Source organism: Aedes aegypti, chromosome 2 (assembly GCF_002204515.2).
Source record: "Aedes aegypti strain LVP_AGWG chromosome 2, AaegL5.0 Primary Assembly, whole genome shotgun sequence".
NCBI lineage: Eukaryota > Metazoa > Arthropoda > Insecta > Diptera > Culicidae > Aedes > Aedes aegypti.
In genome coordinates, this window is record NC_035108.1 from 381,991,920 (window position 1) to 382,013,071 (window position 21,152).

At 35.9% G+C, this 21,152-nt stretch overlaps 1 protein-coding gene across 1 annotated transcript in view; it reads right to left on the bottom strand.

Moving 5' to 3' along the window:
- LOC5566807 (arrestin domain-containing protein 3) overlaps positions 1–21,111 on the bottom strand; it is a 52,619-nt gene extending 31,508 nt beyond the window's left edge. Inside the window, exon 1 of the mRNA XM_021846881.1 lies at positions 20,505–21,111. The gene's annotated coding sequence lies outside the window, so the exon portion shown is untranslated. The remainder of the gene's footprint in view (positions 1–20,504) is intronic.
- Between the last annotated feature and the right edge of the window lie 41 nt (positions 21,112–21,152).

Genomic DNA, 21,152 nt, shown 5'->3' on the forward strand with positions numbered 1-21,152 from the left:
CAGACGATAGTGATCTCATTTGAATTGATCTAGAGGCAGTGCCTCTGAGACAGTGGAGAAATAAATTGAATATAAACAGATTAACTAGGCTCAAAGGAATATTGATATTAGAAAGGATAGGTGACTAACCCTTGGTCCATTTCTTGTACATACAGCATCGAACATATTAAAGGCACCGTCTACTGAGTGATGAGTACCAAATGCGTCGATGGCACCAAAATTGTACGACGTGTACTTTGTATCCTACGACACTTTCTGTCTTGGTGCAATTTTTTGTCGAAATTCAGACAGGTTTTTGAATCAATAGTTTTAACACAACTTTTTCAATAATTATAAAAAAAATTAGATAGTTTGTTGTCACAGAAAAATTGAAAAGAAACGGTTGAGATACGGTGGAGATTTTACTCTCTGCAGTTGACCATATTGTATGGGAAAATGGCTTTGGTGTATTTTATACGTCCGATACTGTATATCTTATTACCCCGAATGCCATGAACCCGAATGCCACCCCGAATGAACAATAACCCAGAATATCATAACCCCGAGTTCCATAACCCCGAATGTGAAATTACATCGAATGACATCGCCCGCGATAATGGAATTCGGGGTGATGTCATTCGGGATTATGAATCGTTCGGGGATATGGAATTCGGGGTGACGGCATTCAAGTTAATGGTAATGGGGTAGAATCATATTTCCGTGGTCCCTAGAGATAGCTTAATTATATTGAGCAATGAAAAACGAATGTAACTGTTATTTCAAAACTAATCATAAATCTAGTAAATCATTCACAAGAAAAAATGTGAAAAATAAAAAAAAGTGTGTTACAAAATTCTAAACGAGCCAAAATTGAAGCATGCCAATGACTAACTGTGCCCAAGCCGAACCATACCAAAAACGAACCGTAAGTATGTAAAAGTAAATTTATAGTGAATAAAATGCATTGCACATATTGTGTTTTGGTGTGTTATAACTATAAATATAAAAACGATAAATTTGAGTAGTAGGTGTGTGATTATTAGAGTGGTTCAAAAAATCGTTTTTGCTCCACACCGCTCATTCGATTTTAGACCAAATTCTGGGTGTCCTCCAAAAATTTGAGCTCATTTGGATGAAAACTGAGACTGCACAAGCCCTTTAAAGTTTATATGGGAATTACTACGAAAAAAGCAATCAATTCATTCAATCGGTAATAGTGTTTGCCCATGTGCTCTTGGAGATTAGAGCTACGTTGATTCTGTGAGATACATTCATCAGCTACAACTTTGCTGAAGACCGTTTTCAAATCGGACGCCTCAGTAATTAGTTATTGATTTATATCCAGTCACAAATTCTTCAGCAGTGGTTATTTAACTTCTGAACAGGCAACATTGGTGTACCTGGCGCGAAAGATAGCACGCACAAAGCATGGCTACTATGTTCTACTGCATATATCCAGTGATGCCTGAAGAACAGCCCAATAATTATAGCCAAAGTTTTACAACTCATTGAAAAATCAATAACTAATTACCGGGGCGTCCGATTTAAAAACGGTCTTCAGCAAAGTTGTAACTGATTATTGTATCTCACAGAATCAACATAATTCTAATCCCCAAGAGCACATGAGCAACCACTATGACTGATTGAATGAATTGCTTGCTTTTCCTATAGTAATTCCCATACAAACTTTAAAAGGCTTGTGCAGTCTCAGTTTTCATCCAAATGAGCTCAAATTTTGGGAGGACATTCAGAATTTGATCTAGAATCGAATGAGCGGTGTGAAGCAAAAACGATTTTTTGAACCACTCTAGTGATTATTCTACCTTAAATAAAGTTTAAAGTGGTGGTATCGTTTGACCTCATGATTGGAAGAAAGGAGAATTTGGAATTAATTACATAGGCTGGAAACGAAAATATTTATTAATGAATTGCGCTACAGTAATGACCCGATTTTGTCAGCCCCCGGTTTTGTCTACCCCCGATTTTAGCACCTTTTTAGACCCGATTTTAGCACCCTTTTGACCCGATTTTGTCAGCCTTAAAAAAATACATCATTTTAATGTGGAAATATTAGGTACAACTATAATGTAAAAAGTCAGGTATGACCTTGGCCACGTCTAAACGATCATCTAAAGTATGAATTCATTTTGTATCGCAGTTGTCACAGAACGCAGTAACGTTAGGAATCTTGTGTTTTATTACGGCTCATACAAAAATATATAAAAACGCTGTAAACATTAACAAAAACATTAACCCCTCTACCGGCAGCTTCATTTTTTACCGCAGAAAAAAAAAATCGAATCGCGATAACTTTTTTGTTTCTCGGTATTTTTGCACCATTTTTTCACAAGTTCTCAAAAAACTCTTCTAGTTCGAGGATCCGTGTCGATATTGATCATTGGTCATCTGGATCCAGAGATATTCCGAAATTCCTTGGGGGACCGACGCTTAATCATAACCCACATATATATCTTAGGCTACACATTTTTTAACGTATTTAGATGTTCACTCTTTGGAACAATACATTAATGAGAGTATGTTGTGAAAAAATGAAGCAATTTGGAGCAACCGTCTTTGAGTAATGAGCATTTATGTTGCTGGTAAAAAACTGACCAAATAAAGATCTTGAAAACTTCAAAAAACCTCATATCGTAATTTTCAGATATCTCTGAGAATTCTCAACCAATTTGTATGATTTTTTCAGAGCAGCTCCTTATTACATGGCATTGTATAGCCCACATTTTACTTTTTCGATAAGTTGACGTAAAACAAAATGGCCGCCTAAGACATTTTGTATGGAAAATGTCGGTCCCCCAAGGAACATTGGAATATCTTTAAAACCAGATCACCAATCATCAATATCGACACGGATCATTGAACTAGAAGAGTTTTTTGAGAACTTGTGAAAAAATGGTGCAAAAATACCGAGAAACAAAAAAGTTATCGCGATTTGAATTTTTTTCTTGCGGTAAAAAATGAAGCTGCCGGTAGAGGTGTTAAGCAAAGTCAATAGGCGAGAATAAAAATAAAAAGTAGTCAAAATTTGTTTTCCCGATTTTAGCTTTTTTCCAATTTTGTCAACCCTAAATGCAACATGGGGCTGACAAAATCGGGACATTACTGTATTATTTTCAGGCCACCTCTGATTGATTGGTGTTCACCATCAATAAAACAATCACTCGCGACACTTCCCATTTGCAATATTTATTGAAAGACAAAATAAATCAACCATCAAATTCCAATAGAGTGGAAAAAATCCCAGGTACGTTGGGGAGGGGTCTACCCGAATCAAAATCAATCATCATTATTTTTCCACTCGGATGCATTTGTGGAATAGCTCGTGTTGTCTCTCACAATGTCCGTGTTCAAATTAATTAAAACAGGGTTTGCACAAAAAATAAATTGAAATTGAAAAGGTAAAATGGTTCCCAGCCAACAAATATGTTCACATAACTGAGACTGCAAGTGAAGAAAGTGAACACTTACTCGGTAAAAACAGATTGTATAAAATGCACACATTCCCTCTATTCGCACAAATGTGGAGGCCATATACGTACATTTTATATAATCTATAATGGTCAATACAACTTCAGACAATTTGACTTGGCGTTCACTATAATTTCATATATGATTGTGTATTGCAATTTATATGACTTAATTTTTACAAACAAATAAAATAAAAAGAAATAAAATATCACGCAACAAGCCTTGAGCCTCAGACATTTAGATCGCTAGTCTGATACGCTACCACTATACTGCACATTCTTTGTTGCAGGAGATGGTCTTTTAGCAAACATAAATGAAACACTGTAGAGCATCATGTTTGAATGTTACCGAACTTAATTGTCATTTTGCGAATGAGCCAGTGCAACACTGAAGGTTTCATGTTTTATCGAATTAACGTTTGCAGTTGAAACGAAGTGCAGCAATTTATTAAATACATCGTACGAAAATACTTATGCAACGTGATGACATTGTGTTTCTGTTGAGCAGTGATGTTCTTGTAATAGGTAAGACCATTTGTTCATGAATTCCACTTTTTTGTTTATGTTGCGTTCGGCGATGTGCCCTGTATGATTTTATACCTACATCAGATGAACTCATATGTAATCTCACATTGATGATTATAATAGAGTCATACCAAGTGAAGTTAAAATCATAATGGAATGACAGTTCAAAGTTACATATTTGGTCAGACTAAATTGGAATTCTATAAGATGCAAATTCAAGTCAGATGAAATTTATGACTTCATTAACGATATCAATCAATTAAGTTTTGCATCATATCCAATTCCAACGAAAATTGTACATTTATACAATTTGAAATGAACATCCTTATATGATCTCTGGTTTGCTGGGTTTACTCCATCCAGTTACTTCTTCTTTCAGCTATCAAAGCAACCGTGCAAGGAACGGATACCACCTACATCTTGAAACGCTCATTCATTGTGATGTGGAAATGATTACGGTGGGAAAATGGCACAGGACGAAATAGACTGATAGGTTTTAATCGGTCTGTGTTTTGAAATCAAGCTATGCAAAAGATGTTTATAAATAGTAGCTTTTCAGAGCGAATGTTGTTTGACTAAGAAACACAATTATAGTTAAAATTGATTCACTAAACCCGTTTAGGAATGTTAAATAATATCCCTGCGATATGAAGCAGCGGCTCTTTTCACTTCATGATGGCATTTAATACTTTTTCTGCAATCAACAATTCTCGAACACATGAAGTCAGTTTCAGAGAACCCGTCCAGAAAGTTTCGTGAAGCAATTTTGCCTGTCTGGTAAACAAAACGATAAATCACTTCATTAGAAATTCAATTAAGTACGGTTTCGGCAACAGGACCCCCGTGGGCAACATATTTTTACCAGTTTCAAGAAATTGCGGCATGTTGTATCAAAATTTGGCCATTATCGTTTATCAAATGGTATCCAGTGATAGTTTGCGCTTCCTTTAAAAAAAAAAGCAGTCGTAAAATGGAAGAAAACAATATTTCTTCAAACCCAACATACATTTGAACGGGTTAGAAAGTAAACAAATCACTCTGAAACATTTGTAAGCTGAATTAGTAGTTTACGGAACAAGTTGCAGAATGATGATTTTTACAGCACGAGTCGTAAATTTATCCTACGAGGCTTGCCGAGTAGGATAATTACGACGAGTGCTGTAAAAATCGAGTTTTGCAACGAGTTACGTACAACATTTTTTGCAATTTCGTAGAAGACCACTTGATGGTATCAGAAATTATATCGGAATGCATTCACCATTATTTTACAATTTCTGAGGAATTGTTGTGTTATGATTCATTACGCAACTCAAAACAGTTGCGTAATGAGAAAGCGTTGCGTAATGAATCATTACAGCACTGGTTTCAGTTAGGTAATGAATATTCCCGCACTGCGTACTCCAGTGCAGGAAAGTAGGCCGTTTCATGACAGATTGGCGTGATGGAAAACAGCCTATTACGATGAGAAATTGCAAAAAAACTATTATACAACTTCAAATGATATTTGGGAAACCTACAATGAACATTTTATAATTTTGTCTGACATTCTGATTCGACACACTTTTTCCATTGTTATGACCAAGATTTTTAATCAGAGGCTAGATGTATCTAGAGACTAATGTTCAGGCCACATTGCACGTAAGCTTTTATCAATCCAAAACACCCAATTCAATTCAATCTTAGAAAGTTTTTGATTATTGCGTTATCCTCTGCCAGTATCATTATCTCGGTTCGTGCGTTCATAAGAGAAAATGAAATGTAAACCAAATATAGCAAGTTACGAACAAAGTGTGGCACCATGCTCAACGAGAACATGAAAAATATTAAAGGGGATATATCAGTATCAATGCAGTACAATATCCTTTTCGGAAAGAATGGAAGAACAGATAATAAAATTGCGTGCATTTCGCATTATAGGGGGAGATCCCCCAGTACCGGACACTTAAGCCACTAAATTCATAATTCGAAAAATATTGATTTTATGGGCTCGTGTTACCCATTTATGATAAATATTATCATTTTTATATTGTACAAAAATAAATTTGAAAATATAAATATGAATTTTGACATTGCGTTTTGATGATGTATTTTAGTACCAAATTGATCGATCTTGAAAGGTGGCACCCAATACCGGACACGATCTGGAAATGCCTCGAATTCTGTAAATTTGAACATCATTGAATGTGTACACTAAAGGAATAGTTTATAATTACCAATTCAATGCAATTGCAACATTTACAAAAATAATTTGAGTTTTTCTTAGTCTGCAAGATGCCTATCAAAAACCTCTTTCATATATGATGAAAAATAGCACATTTTACGATGTTGTTCTGAATGTTCATTCTTCTCAATTTTATTGCATGTTTGATACCATGGTCGACGGGACCCATGAAAAATGAAAGTATTTTGAGACACTGATGCAATAATTACAAAAATATCATATAACAAATCAAGCTGTCCGAAACTGAGGGACAGGAGGTGCTTAACCAAAATTGTAATTTGTCCATATTTACTTCAATTATGGCACAAAATACATTCATACTATCAAATTAGGATTATGTTCGATCATGCTTGCGGGATCCAAAGTATTTTTTCATATTCGAAATAATTACTAAACAGCCTCAAAATTAAGCAGATACGTCAATTTTTTAAAGATTTTCAAACTTTTATACTTTTTTAAAAAGGCATGCATATTTCAAGGATGTGTTATGCTACGTAAACATTAGTCTACATAATAGCTTTCTTTGCTACTAATACACCATCTTGATTGGACCATGATTTCTCAATGTTTCGACTTTGTCCGGTATTGGGTGCTGTCCGGCACTGGGGGATCTCCCCCTAATCTGCAGATTATTTGTCTGATACCAAACCATTGGCTATTTGTCTGATACCAAACCATTGCTATTATTCTTGGGTAAGCCTTATCCAAAAAAGTTTGTTCACTGTAACATTTAACTCATGTACAGTACTAGACAGTATAAAATTGCCGTTTTTCAAATAGAATAATCAAGTTTGGAGGCCTGGATTTCGGCTCTGATACATCTAAAAATTACAACACTGCTAGGAAATAGCTCATTTGAATTTAACTAACTTTGGCATTATCGTAAGTCTCCAAGTTTGACAGAAAGTTGAATTTAAAATTAATTTTAAATTAACCCATATCCGCCCAGCGTCCTAAAAATAGGACAGAAGCCCCGAACGCCCAGCGTCCTATAAATAGGACAGTACTTGTGGTGCAAATATCTTGAAAATAAAGAGGTTTAGGAGAAAACTGTCTTCTGCAAAGTTGATCACAGGACTGCTGACTTCCACTTAGTAACTATTTTAATTCAGAATTAACACACCAGGTGGCGCACAGACGCCAACAAATGTCACATTTATAAGCAACATATGAAACAACTTTCCAGCGTACAAATATTTGCTTCGTTTATATCTCATTCCAGCGATGAGATACAAAAATGGTGTCTTCGACAAAGTTGAACAACTAAATAATACCTATTCGCATAGAACCTTACAAATTCGAAAAACACTCCCAAGATGGCGCTAGTGAGCTAAAACTTTATTTGCTTATATCTTAGCCCAGTTATGAGATACAAAAATGGTGTCTTCGACAAAGTTGAATAACTAAATAATACTCTATTCGCATAGAACCTTATAAATTCGGAAAACACTCCCAAGATGGCGCTAGTGAGCCAAAACTTTATTGGCTAATATCTTAGCCCAGTTATGAGATACAAAAATGGTGTCTTCGAAAAAGTTGAACAACTAAATAATACCTATTCGCATAGAACCTTACAAATTCGGAAAACACTCCCAAGATGGCGCTAATGGCCCAAAACACTCCCAAGATGGCGCTAGTGAGCCAAAACTTTATTCACTTATATCTTTGCCCAGTTATGAGATACAAAAATGGTGTCTTCGACAAAGTTGAACAACTAAATAATACCTATTCGCATAGAACCTTACAAATTCGGAAAACACTGCCAAGATGGCGCTAGTGAGCCAAAACTTTTTGCTTATATCTTAGCACGGTTATGAGATACAAAAATGGTGTCTTCGACAAAGTTGAACAACTAAATAATACCTATTCGCATAGAACCTTACAAATTCGGAAAACACTCCCAAGATGGCGCTAGTGAGCCAAAACTTTTTGCTTATATCTTAGCACGGTTATGAGATACAAAAATGGTGTCTTCGACAAAGTTGAACAACTAAATAATACCTATTCGCATAGAACCTTACAAATTCGGAAAACACTCCCAAGATGGCGCTAGTGGTGCTAAATAATACCTTTTTTTTTGCTTCGATGCTTACTGACTTTTAAATGGCTTGCTTCTCCAACTAAATAATATCTATTCGCATAGAACCTTATAAATTCGGAAAACACTCCCAAGATGGCGCTAGTGTGCCAAAACTTTATTTGCTTATATCTTAGTTCAGTTATGAGATACAAAAATGGTGTCTTCGATAAAGTTGATCAACTAAATGAGAACTATTCGCCTAAAACCTTATTTGTCGGAAAATACTCAAAAGATGGCGCTAATGGTCGAACATTTTGATTGTTTATATCTCAGTTCAGTGATGAGATACAACATTGGTGTCTTCGACAAATGTGTTCAACTGAATGAGATCGATTCGCCCGAAAACTTATTAGTTCGGAAAACATTCACTGGATTGCGCTAGTGGGCAAATATTGTATTTGCTTGCATCTAAGTATTGTTATGAGATACAAAATTGTTGTCTTCGACAATGTTGAACAACTAAATGATACTTAGTCATATAAAACCTTATAACACTCACAAGATGGCGCTAGTGGGCAAAGATTTTATTTGCTAATATCCCAGTCAAGTGATTAGATACAAAGTTTATGTCATGGACAATGTTGAACAATTAAATGAATCCAATTCGCCTAAAACCATATTAGTTCGGAAAACACTCACAAGGTGGCGCTAGTGGTCAAATATTTTATTTTTTTATATCAGTCCAGCGAGGAGACTGAAAAAAATCGAACTCTCGAAACTGGTTTCTTCGACATAAAAGGAGATATTTTCGCAAAAAAACATATTAGCTGGGTATTGTTATTATGTGCGAAACATCAAGGAAACAACCAATAAGAAATCGATCCGAGCAACAATCGCTTATTTCGGATGCAATGCTCCTTACGTTTTTAGATGAACCTTGACACCATTTAGATCTTTTGATCTTTTGAAGGGAGTATTGAACGAAAAAAAACGACAAATTGACTTATCCATCCGTGAACTGAACTCCAAGGGTGAAGGGCGGCTGTCAAATGAGAGTAAAATTGAATAGCCGCCAACCTAAGTCCAGACCCAGTTTTATGACTTAAACGTGGAAAAGTAAAAATTATTTTTCGCAAAATTACAGGTAACAAATGCGCTTGAAAGATATTGTTTACAAGCAGTTATTTATTACGCGCTACTGCAGTGCGTTGTTGCCAATTTAATCAGAAAATTCTACTTAATTCCCAAAATGAATGAGAAAATTGATTACGCCTTCACCATTGTTTAATCGTAGTTTTGTATGGTTGTTTACTTTTTAGAACCAGCGACACGTTGAGGTAGCAGTAAAGAGCCTTCCTTGCTGAACTCACTAAGACCAACACACTTAATTTAGAATGCCGAGCCTCGGCTAATTTTAACCGAGATCCGCACAGCCGAGTACTCGGCAAACCAATTTCCTGGGATCTCAGCAAATAAAAGCCGAGTATCAGTAAATCGTGCTTCGTTGCTAAGCAACCGGACAATTTGTTAGCTGAGTCTCGGTTAAAATCGGGAAACCGAGATTCGCACAGCCGATCTCGTGAAAAAAATCTGAGTGTGAAGAACTGTGACATTTGAGCGGGCACGCTTCAGTATGCTCCCCAGGTATTCTGGCTCTAGTGTCAAAAATCTTGGACCGCGTGGATTCGGTTCTATCGGTAAATATGTGAATATATGCATCAGTGATGCAGTAACTTCAACGTTATAGCCGAATAATGTTGGCTTCAAGTATTCACATCTGTAAAGCATGTAATAGTTGGAGTCCAATATTTGACTGTCATTGGACTGAAGAACTAACTTTTGATCAGCACTACCGAAATTCTGATATTGCCAAAGATATACTTCAATCACTGTTAGATCCGAGTCACATTGTATACTAATAACTTGACCCAGAAAAAAATATTTTGATAGTTATGTTTCCATTATCAGCTGGCAAGTTTTATATAATCTTTTTAAAGACTATTCTGAAACATCTGTAGATTTTTTTTCTAAATCAAAATATTTGATGTAAGATTTTATTTTGTTTTTGGTATAAATGGTTTAAGTGTGCATAATTGTACATGTACATGTATGGAAATGTATGTATGTCTGTATCTTTTTTACGTGGTAGAGCAGAAATTGAATTGAAGTCACTAAATGATTTAGTTCTGGCATGAACCTTTCGCCTCTGAAATTTTTATTCTTTATGGTGCAATTTCTTTATCAAGGTACGTCCATAAATTACGCCACGCAAAGTTTTGCCATATTCATCCTCCTCAATTTTCCTCTGTTTCACACTTTTTGTATGGATTCCAATTTTTATACGGGTAGTCACGTTTCATTGTAACCCCCTCCTTCCTCTTCTGTACGTGACGTAATTTATGAATTACCCCCACCAGCAGTTTTTTCCAACTTGTTTACATTGTAATGGGTCGAACTGCATGAAAATATATTTGATTAATCTCGAAAATAAATTAATAGAACAGCTAGATATGGACGACACACTTTCAAGAATTTTTTTGGATCCCCACCATAGACTTGAATTTTTTTGGTGAATTAAGGTTTAATTTATGGGAATACGACTATGAATAACAAAAACGGAGCTGAATTCCAATTGTGAGATACCTTGGGCGTTAACGGGTTAATTTTACCTTTTTTAGGTCAAACTCAAATACTGAACATGTAAACTACACAACAACAATTTCGAACACCGATACAAATTCGCAATAGTAACATTCTACCCACACAAATGTATCATATTATCTAATACTCCACACACACAAACAAGATTCACATCAGTACAAACCACCATAATTCAGAAAGTGTCGATAAAAAAGCGTAGGTGAAAAAACAGCTAAAACTATAAAAGTTTAAGTACAAACTAAGCTTATACACAAAAGCTCAACAGAACCGGTTACAGAGTATTCCCAAAATATTGATACAAGCACAGTGAGTAGGAGACAAAACCCAAATAAGGAGATAAGTGAATGTGATTTTTTCCCACTTCTAGCCACAGTGGGTCGCCATTAGATGAGGACCGTATGTAGAACACCCCTTCCCCACCCTTTCCTTAACAACGAAACGCGTCTTTGTAAGTAATGGTAGGATAGAGTTAAAAACCGATAAGAAACTATTCGATCTTTTTAGAATCCTTGATAAAGGTTGAATAAAACAACCGAAACCGTCGGATGTAAAGGCAAACTTGTTTTCGCCGTTATTCAAGACTGCTAAGGCCGAAAAATATCCTCAGATAGTTCAATTATAACTATTTTACACCCTGGCAGTTATAATGACTCTCAAGTTCGAGGTCAAGTAAGACTAACTCCAATAAATATACCGTTTTGTTCCGAAAATGACTCAAAGTCCGAACAGAGGCGATTTTAACGTTATTATGCATTTGAACCCTAATTACCGTTTTGTCTTGAATTCCGTACTAATATTCCGAAGAGTGGCAATTTCTAAGGTCTAAGGTCGGTCCGGGATCATTTCGTAATGGAAATTTACTTGCTTTTCCTGGGCATAGAGTATCATCGTACCTGCCACAAGATATACGAATGCGAAAATGGCAACTTTGGCTACTAATTTCCCACTGTTACCGCTACAGACGATGCTAATTTCATTTTAAAGTTTGCGCTGAAAAAACATTCAAATTTGGTGAGAACCTCCAATTGATAGAATAGCATTGCAAGTATTTTATTAGTAATATTTTGTTTGAAATATTTAACATCTGAACCCCACTAACAAAGATCCCTTGTCAAACAAACGAAGTAAAGGATTTTCATATTTATTCATACTTTTTTGACAATTGATTCGCGGACCCCCTGATAAGTCGTCACGGCCCCCTAGGGGTCCGCGGACCACTGGTTGGGAAACCCTGGTATAGTGTTTAGTTACAGTCTATGACTAAACACTAGTTCAATGGCTGAAGACGGTGTACGTGTCTTTTTAAAATCGCTAGTGTTCGGAATATGAGACATGTATGAAATTTGAATCAAGGTGTTTGAAATATGAGACAGAATGAGCCTAGGGTTCGGCATTTGAAGCAAAATGTTGCTCCCCTCTTTTGCGTAAACATGTTGCTACAAATTTATTGATCAATATTTTTGTCATTAAGTACGCTTAGGCTTACAGATGGTATCCCTTGGGAGGACATATCCTTCTTTTTGATCAAATGTCCTCCCGTCCTCCCTTGGGCAGTAAATGTCCTCCTTTTTCAAAGTGAGCAAATATAATACTTGAAATTCACTCATACAACTTCCTTCCATATTTGTTCAAATAGGTCTTTCAACATTTCTGTCTTGAATAAACTCTGTTCAAGATTCAAACTGTTAACATTTGATTTTTTTAGATGCTTGTATTGTCAAAACATTGTTTAAACCGCTGTTCTTCATAAAAAAATGTCAAGATGCTTAAGGTTTTTTTTTGAGAACTATATTTTTGAATTATTTTTGAAGTATTTTAGATATGATTATCTTAAAGTCGACTCTCCATATCTCGATGTTCTATATCTCGATATCTCTCTCTATGTTGATGATATCGCTTCTTCGTTTCATTCTACATACAATTCTCTCTCCATATCTCGATATCCCCATTATCTCGATATTTCCATAACAACTACCGAAATAATAAACATTGCATATACTTTGCAATCCTTAAATGTACAAATTAATGTGAAATTTGCGAAAAAGTTACACGTCTTCTCGGTGAGAATCGAACTCACGATTCCCTATTCACTGCACAGTTAAAAATAATGAAGATTACATGTCATCTAAACTTCATTTATGCCATGTAAACCCGAAATCATGTAAATTTAAGTCCGAAATAATGTAAAAATGTGTTATATGTCATGTAACCACTCAGGATCCTGCTGGATTACATGACATATAATTGAAGTTTACATGACATATCATGTAAATATCCATGATATTCCACGCTCCAATTATGTGCATTATATGTCTCAGAAATTTACATGTTTCGTTCGTACTGTGTGAATAGGGCGTGTTACCTCTACAACGCGAGAATATTTAGCGAGCAACTCATGTTCTGTAACCAGTCGTTTGAGAACGTCGCGACCCATTGGGGGCCCGCACTATACAAATCTTATCCAGCACGTCTATGGCAAGTATTGTGTGGTCTTTCAATACCTAATAAAAAATGCGCTACCGACTAGGCATTACATATACAGTAGAAAGCGTTGTGTTTGGATGGGCATATAATTCTTCCGAAAGAGGAGCGTCTTGCGCGTCCATGAGTCCAACTTCTGCGTTCATGAGTCTGCTCGTGGTGTAGCGGTAACGCGCCCTATCTAGTTGACATGGAGTCGTGAGTTCGATTCTCACCGTCTTCTCGTAACTTTTTCGCAAATTTCACATCAATTTGTCCATTTTATCCAATTGCAAAGTATATTGAATGTTTAGTATTTCGGTAGTTGTTAAAACTTCTACTTGGCTGGTTAGCCGTAAGCCATGAATCATAATTAAAAAGTAGTTGTTTGTTGCTGATTGGTAAATGATGAAGTAGACGTCTTTTTCAAATAGCTCAGTATAACTTTTACTTCACTCGATGAAACATATTTAAATTCTCGAAGAGCTTGAAGTTTTATAAAAAAAAAGTTGACCAAATGTATGGGGAAAACGGTTTCAATTTCTTTTCCGGCCTCTGGTGGCGCTGTAGTCTATGATTTTTCCCTTCATTGATTTGTTGAGATTCCAAAAAATATAGAAGAATCGAAAACAAACCGGTAGTCTTTTCGTTAAGAGGCAAAAAAACTGAAATTCGGTTTTAATCTGGTATAGAATGGGCAGCCTCGCATAAAAAGGTTTTTTCAAAAGTGTTCTGATTTTGTTCAACATATGTAGGTCGAATCATTGTACAAACATTTTTGATCCGTATTTTTAATTTTGGTATTAATGAGTTTAGGGTTAGGATGAACCTAAACCTAAATTGTTAGTCTACAACGTGGAAAAAAAACTTTCAGTCGAAAATGTAATTACTGTGAAACCTTCATAAGTCGATGTTTTATGACTCGATATCGACTCATGGAATCACACAAATCTTTATGATTATTATGATGGTCCCTTTAAAAAGCTTTTCGAAGCATTTCTGTTTCATTACTCGATATTTCCATGCGTCGATGGTCCCTTCAGATATCGACTGTAGAACTTTTTTTTCCATTTAGAGTTCAGAATGATAGTAATGAAAGCCGATTTTCTTACAAAATTCTCAACTTTGGTATGCTGTATTTTTGTTTCCCTTTGAGCAAACGGCATGAATTTTTGGCAGAGAACTACACATATGCACAATCAATTTTTAGAATTCAAATAACTGCTGTACATGTCGGACTCGATTATCCGAACCCAAGTAACCATAAGCACTAATAATAAGCCCTTAATCAGCATCATAGATGCGCACATGCATTATAATAGCACCACAAATGCTTACACCCCTTATAACAGCACTTCCGCTGCATAGAAACCTTATTACAGCATCATTAATGCTTCTAAGCCTGATGCATACAGGCATTAAATAAGCACTATATTAGCTTTATATTCGAATACAGGGCATGTTTAAATGCAATCCAGTGTTTAACAGATATACCACGTGCTTTGTGTTTGCATATAGTGGTAAGAGGGAGTCAAACATAAATCTTCTCACTACTACAATTGCAGGTTTTATGACGGGGAAAAGTGATGGTTTAAATTGGTCACTTTTCTTTCCAATACTATTCATCTTATGTGGCCGTATGAGCAAAGGAGCAGGACAACAACTCAACAATACGGGTGTCGCAGGTTCGAGACGCAAAATGAGGAATTTCATCATCATAAAACGAGGATTAAAATGTGGCAATTGCAAGTCCTCAGAAGGATGAAAACTACCAAAACGAATATGTCTGATACGGAGAAGTACTATCTGTATCATTTTATTACATTTTTTGCATACTATTAGAGGTTTCCGTTTTCATTCATTTGTTTATTTACCTCGTGTACCAGTTGCTTGGCCGCATACGCGAAAGCTCTCTGACTGCGTACGCAAAAGCACAAAATATTCGCCCTAAAAACCTGGCGTAAACAACTGACGTTTCTCACGTGGTATTATATCAGCATTAGTGGTGCAGAGAAGCATGGTTATATCTTGGCTCTATAATGGCACGCTATTTCGCCTTTTGTGGCATTATAATAGCATTATATGCGTATATAAAACTGACATGCATCAAATGATTACCCTATATGCGCATATAATGCTGTTACCGTGCCGCATTATCGTGCTTACCGGTTACTTGGGAAGACTCGATTATCCGGCGACTCGATTATCCAGGATTCGATTATCCGACATTTTAGATTCGATTATCCGGAGTTTTTTTTTAATATTCTTGTTTTTCAGTTTTTATGCATAAATTTGAGATATTTTGGTATTGCAATATACAATATGAATGATTTTGAAGTTTTTGACGTAGGTAAGGAAAGAGGAGTTCAAAAGGTTTTTTATGTGCATGCAGGTCAACTTTTTTTTTTCTTCTCATAGAAATAATTTCTGGCTAGCCACTGTACCATACAAATGAAAGAACGATACAGTATAATGTTTAAGTTCTTTTATCGTAGATTTTAAGTTTTTTTTATTGATTTTATTATCCGGAGTGAAAAAAATCGATACTCCGGATAATCGAGTCCGACCTGTATTTTGAATTTAAATTTTTTTTCTTCATCTATCGCACAGAGCGTTGAATGTATGGAGATGCGGGACAAAAATCAAAACTGGAAGATACACGATGAATCGACATCATACTTTTGGTGGGTAGTGTTGGTATCAGAAGCCCAAATAGACGTAGCGGCAAACGTGAAACTGTTCCCAAGTAACCAGTAAGCACGATAATGCGGCACGGTAACAGCATTATATGCGCATATAGGGTAATCATTTGATGCATGTCAGTTTTATATACGCATATAATGCTATTATAATGCCACAAAAGGCGAAATAGCGTGCCATTATAGAGCCAAGATATAACCATGCTTCTCTGCACCACTAATGCTGATATAATACCACGTGAGAAACGTCAGTTGTTTACGCCAGGTTTTTAGGGCGAATATTTTGTGCTTTTGCGTACGCAGTCAGAGAGCTTTCGCGTATGCGGCCAAGCAACTGGTACACGAGGTAAATAAACAAATGAATGAAAACGGAAACCTCTAATAGTATGCAAAAAATGTAATAAAATGATACAGATAGTACTTCTCCGTATCAGACATATTCGTTTTGGTAGTTTTCATCCTTCTGAGGACTTGCAATTGCCACATTTTAATCCTCGTTTTATGATGATGAAATTCCTCATTTTGCGTCTCGAACCTGCGACACCCGTATTGTTGAGTTGTTGTCCTGCTCCTTTGCTCATACGGCCACATAAGATGAATAGTATTGGAAAGAAAAGTGACCAATTTAAACCATCACTTTTCCCCGTCATAAAACCTGCAATTGTAGTAGTGAGAAGATTTATGTTTGACTCCCTCTTACCACTATATGCAAACACAAAGCACGTGGTATATCTGTTAAACACTGGATTGAATTTAAACATGCCCTGTATTCGAATATAAAGCTAATATAGTGCTTATTTAATGCCTGTATGCATCAGGCTTAGAAGCATTAATGATGCTGTAATAAGGTTTCTATGCAGCGGAAGTGCTTTTATAAGGTGTGTAAGCATTTGTGGTGCTATTATAATGCATGTACGCATCTATGATGCTGATTAAGGGCTTATTATTAGTGGTTATAGTTACTTGGGTTCAGCCGGTCGAGAATCTTTTCAGATTGGAAATGTTCCCAACTTCCTAAGATATAGTGGATTTTCGTGTTTGCCACTCGTTATACACATTGTGCACTTGAAAATTCAAAAATGTTCAAAAATCCAATCTCCCATACCTTCTTTACATGATGGGTGATTTAAAGGTGGCCCAAAGACGATGTAGGTTTATATGAAAATTACCATGGAGATATTTTGAAAAATGTTCAAAATACGTCTGTACTGTCATCTAACTGCAAACTTATCATCTCATAGTGAAAACTCATTCTCCAAGGCTGTGTGAAGGTAGTTGCTGAAGATAGCAATTCAATACGACGAATGGGAGAAGAGATATTCATGAATTTGTTTGCTATTATTTTGCTTCATATTGGATTTTAGCCCTGCAAACTCCTGCAAAAATCTCAAACAAAAACGATTTGTTTTTTTTAGCAACTTTCTTTATTGGGGTTTGAGGAATAGGCTTTCACTATGAGAAAATAAATTTGTAGTTATATTACAGTACTAATATATTTGGAATATTTTTAAAAATTATTTCGTAGTAATTTCCATATAAACCTACATCGTCTTTGAGCCTCCTTTAAATCACCATAAAAATAGCTGAAAATTTCACAGAACACTATTTTTATAGTAAGGATGGTAAGGAAGATATAGGAGATTTGATTGTTAAACTGTTTTAATTTTCGAACCTCCCTAATGCAGATGCTAAAATGGTCAATTAAAAATCTCAGTTAATAAATACCAGTTTTAGTAGTTCCAAAATTATCTTCGAGAGATATGCATCTCCTCTACTTCCTAGCACTTCACAACAAACTCATGGGAACGCACGGTTGCTCATTGCGAACTAGCGGTACATCCTGTTCTACACGGATAAAAATCTGATCCCCACACCATGATTTACAAATCATGAAATTCATAAATTGGTTAGGTCATAATATCAGGATCACAAATCATGGTTCCTGGAGTCATAATCATGATTCCTCATAAGCGTAACATGCAGTGTGAAAACAGTAAGCGGCGCAGTTTGCTTCATTTCATTCGTATCGATCACACTAAATTCAAGATGACGAAGTGGTTGAGTGGTAGAGTACGTGGCTCACAATTGGAAGGTTCTTGGCTCGAATCTCAATGTATGCTATTTTTAACTTTTTTTTATTTTGTCGCTCATAAACAGATGCGCGACTCAGCATTTTTGGCATTTGAATCATGATTCCGAGCAATCAGCTACAAAAACCTAACGCGTGTGTTGCGTTACGGCAATCTGGCTCATGATATCATGAGTCCAAATCATGGTGTATTTTCATAAGACGAAAACACGCTGGAATCATGATACCATGAGTCATAATCTTGTTTTTGGATTCTGATTTCTACCCGTGTACAGTCAATGTTGCTTGCTACACAACACAAATGAGGATTGGGGATGCTTTATGTTTGGGATAGTGAATCAATTTCTATGAATAATGCAAAAAAAGTAATGATGAAGCGAAATGGATCATTGCAGGGAAGCCCTAATGAGAGAATTATTTGGAACAATGCTCTCCAGTAATATACGAGATACTTCGTTGGCAGATATCTATAATTGTGTTCATATCGATACGTGTGTAGTCATCCGCTAATTCTCTCAGAAAAACAGAAAAAACTTCATCCGCTGTGAACAATAACAACGGTTTAAATCCGTTTTTTCTTAAGACCATTATCGTCCATTGTTTTCGCTTGATGTTCTTTACCCTTTCAACCACTTTCCCATAGAACATCAGTTGGGATAAAGCTCTCCATGTTCAACAACAGTTTCAAGACTATCCTCCAGTCTGGATAGAGATATGTAGCCATACTCTTCAATTGTTGTGCTATCCCACATCCGCTTCCGATTGTTGGGTTGGCGACTTCTACGAACTCGCATATAAGTATTTTATGACACGGATGCATACTAACGACCGTAACGGGGAAAAAGCAAAATGCAGAAAGTTGTTGGAACGTGATGTACCGTAAATGTGAAGAATCTCTTTACGAGCCGCAGCGCGGAAGTGGAACATTCGAGATGAAGGACACCTACAGCATGGTCAAAGCGGAAAAGGTCCAATGGAAACTGGTAAACTATGTTTTAAGTTCATAGTTTGGTCATTTGAACATGGATAAAACATTTTTTTCGGCTTCTTTTGGGATGCTGTACCAATGAAGGGGTTGATTATTGATCTCTCATTTTTTCTGCTTATCAAATGCATTATCAATCAAATGCATTATCAATGCATATCAAATGAGTGTTTTTTCTTGAAGACACGACTTTCACGATAATAATGATTGTATGTATCTACACATATTACTTCATAAAAATTAACAAAAATTGTCAAAAAAACAATTTTTTCTAACCAATAATTTTTGTTTATGTGGTCTGAAAGATTCAGTTGATGACACACCGGTTTTGTTTAATTACATACGACCTTTTTTGTGCCATTGTAAAATTGAATCAAGTAGTGTTTTGTTTTGTTTACTCTTCTGACTTCCGACTGCTTGAAAAAAGTTTTCGAGAATTCTCAATTATATATATTATGTTTTTAGTACATGGTGTTTTGGAAAATAGGTCTACATATTATAAAATTCATTCAAGATTCTAAAGCCTTCTAAATTCTCGCGTGAGTAGTGATGGCATGGATGCTATTTTATTTGCATGAATTGAAAGAACAAGTATCAATATTTCGTATACCTATAAGGATTAAATAATATTGAAAGCATCTGTTTCGTGTATCACACAGCTTTATCGTAATTTTATACTGTTTCCAGCTCGGGAAACTTTTGTCACACGCTTCTTTCTTTACGTTTTTTTTGGACCTGATGTGCGCATTATTTACTGCAGATTTAATTATATTAACCTTTATCGTACCGGGTGCCGACATCGAAGTTTTAAAATTCTCAAACTTTTTCATAGTTTTATCGATTTTAATGAAAATACAAAAAAAAAAACACATATGAGTTATATTTTTAATTTATAAGTATATTCTTGACCTGTTTCAGTTTCAGAGAATATTGTGGTCGTTTCGGATACTTTTTCTACCCAGAAGTAACAAAAACATTTCCTGTCATGAATTATATGATGTATTCTATCAAATAGATAATGTTTTCATTGATTTTTTTTTTAAGTTTTTGCTATTGTTTCTTAAATTTTCCATCATATCCATTACGAAATGACAATGTTACAGAATTTTGAAACAATGTCGTCACTCAGTATTGTAAAGGTTACTAATAGCCTCACACAAAACGAAAAAAAAATCTCGCAAACGATTTCTTCTTTTGTTCCTTGTAGATTCGATTTCCATTGATGGTGAGCTTCGAATTGATTTCTATTTTCCATTTCAGATGAATAACATTCTACTCTTGCACCACACTGCTGCCCACACATAAGCTCACGTGCACGAGATAGGTATATATGTACACAAATTAATAAACTATCACGATCATGCACGATTTCCGCCTCACCGTCCATCTGCTAGTGACAGATATGTACAGAATAATCTGTTAAAGTAACTGTTGCTGCGAGAGGATATCGTTTTTCACTTAAACACACTTTCGCTATGCAGCCTTGGCCGCGCGTTCTATTTCACAAGGATGACAAACACTCGAGAGTAGCTGATTTGGCATTAGCTTAGGCATCCATCCGATGGTGGCACAACATAAAAAGGATAAATTGCGCCTTTTTACGTTCGTTCACTCTTCACAACACTGGCCGTATAGTGCTGAATGTATATATCGATGTTAATATTCTCTGGCTTCTGGGCAAACGCGTGCGCATGGCCTTCCAAAGGATACCGAAGATCCGTGCGACTAGAACACGTCCGTTCACACCGGAGGATGTACACAAACTGAATTGGTGACGTTGTGAGACAAATGACGACGATGACTATTCGCTCCACGTGGTAGACACGGTCGGCCGGCGTAGCACAATCAGGAGCAGCCTCCCACATCCTTCGGTTAATGGGTTGCCAGATATGTGCAGTACGGATCTTTATATTCTGAGTTCCATGGATCTACCGTTTTGCTTCAAACCGCTGTGCACATTCAATAGTTTTTATAAATCATCTTTCAAGAGTTCAAGTTTTTATAAATCAATCTTCAAAACATTTCTTC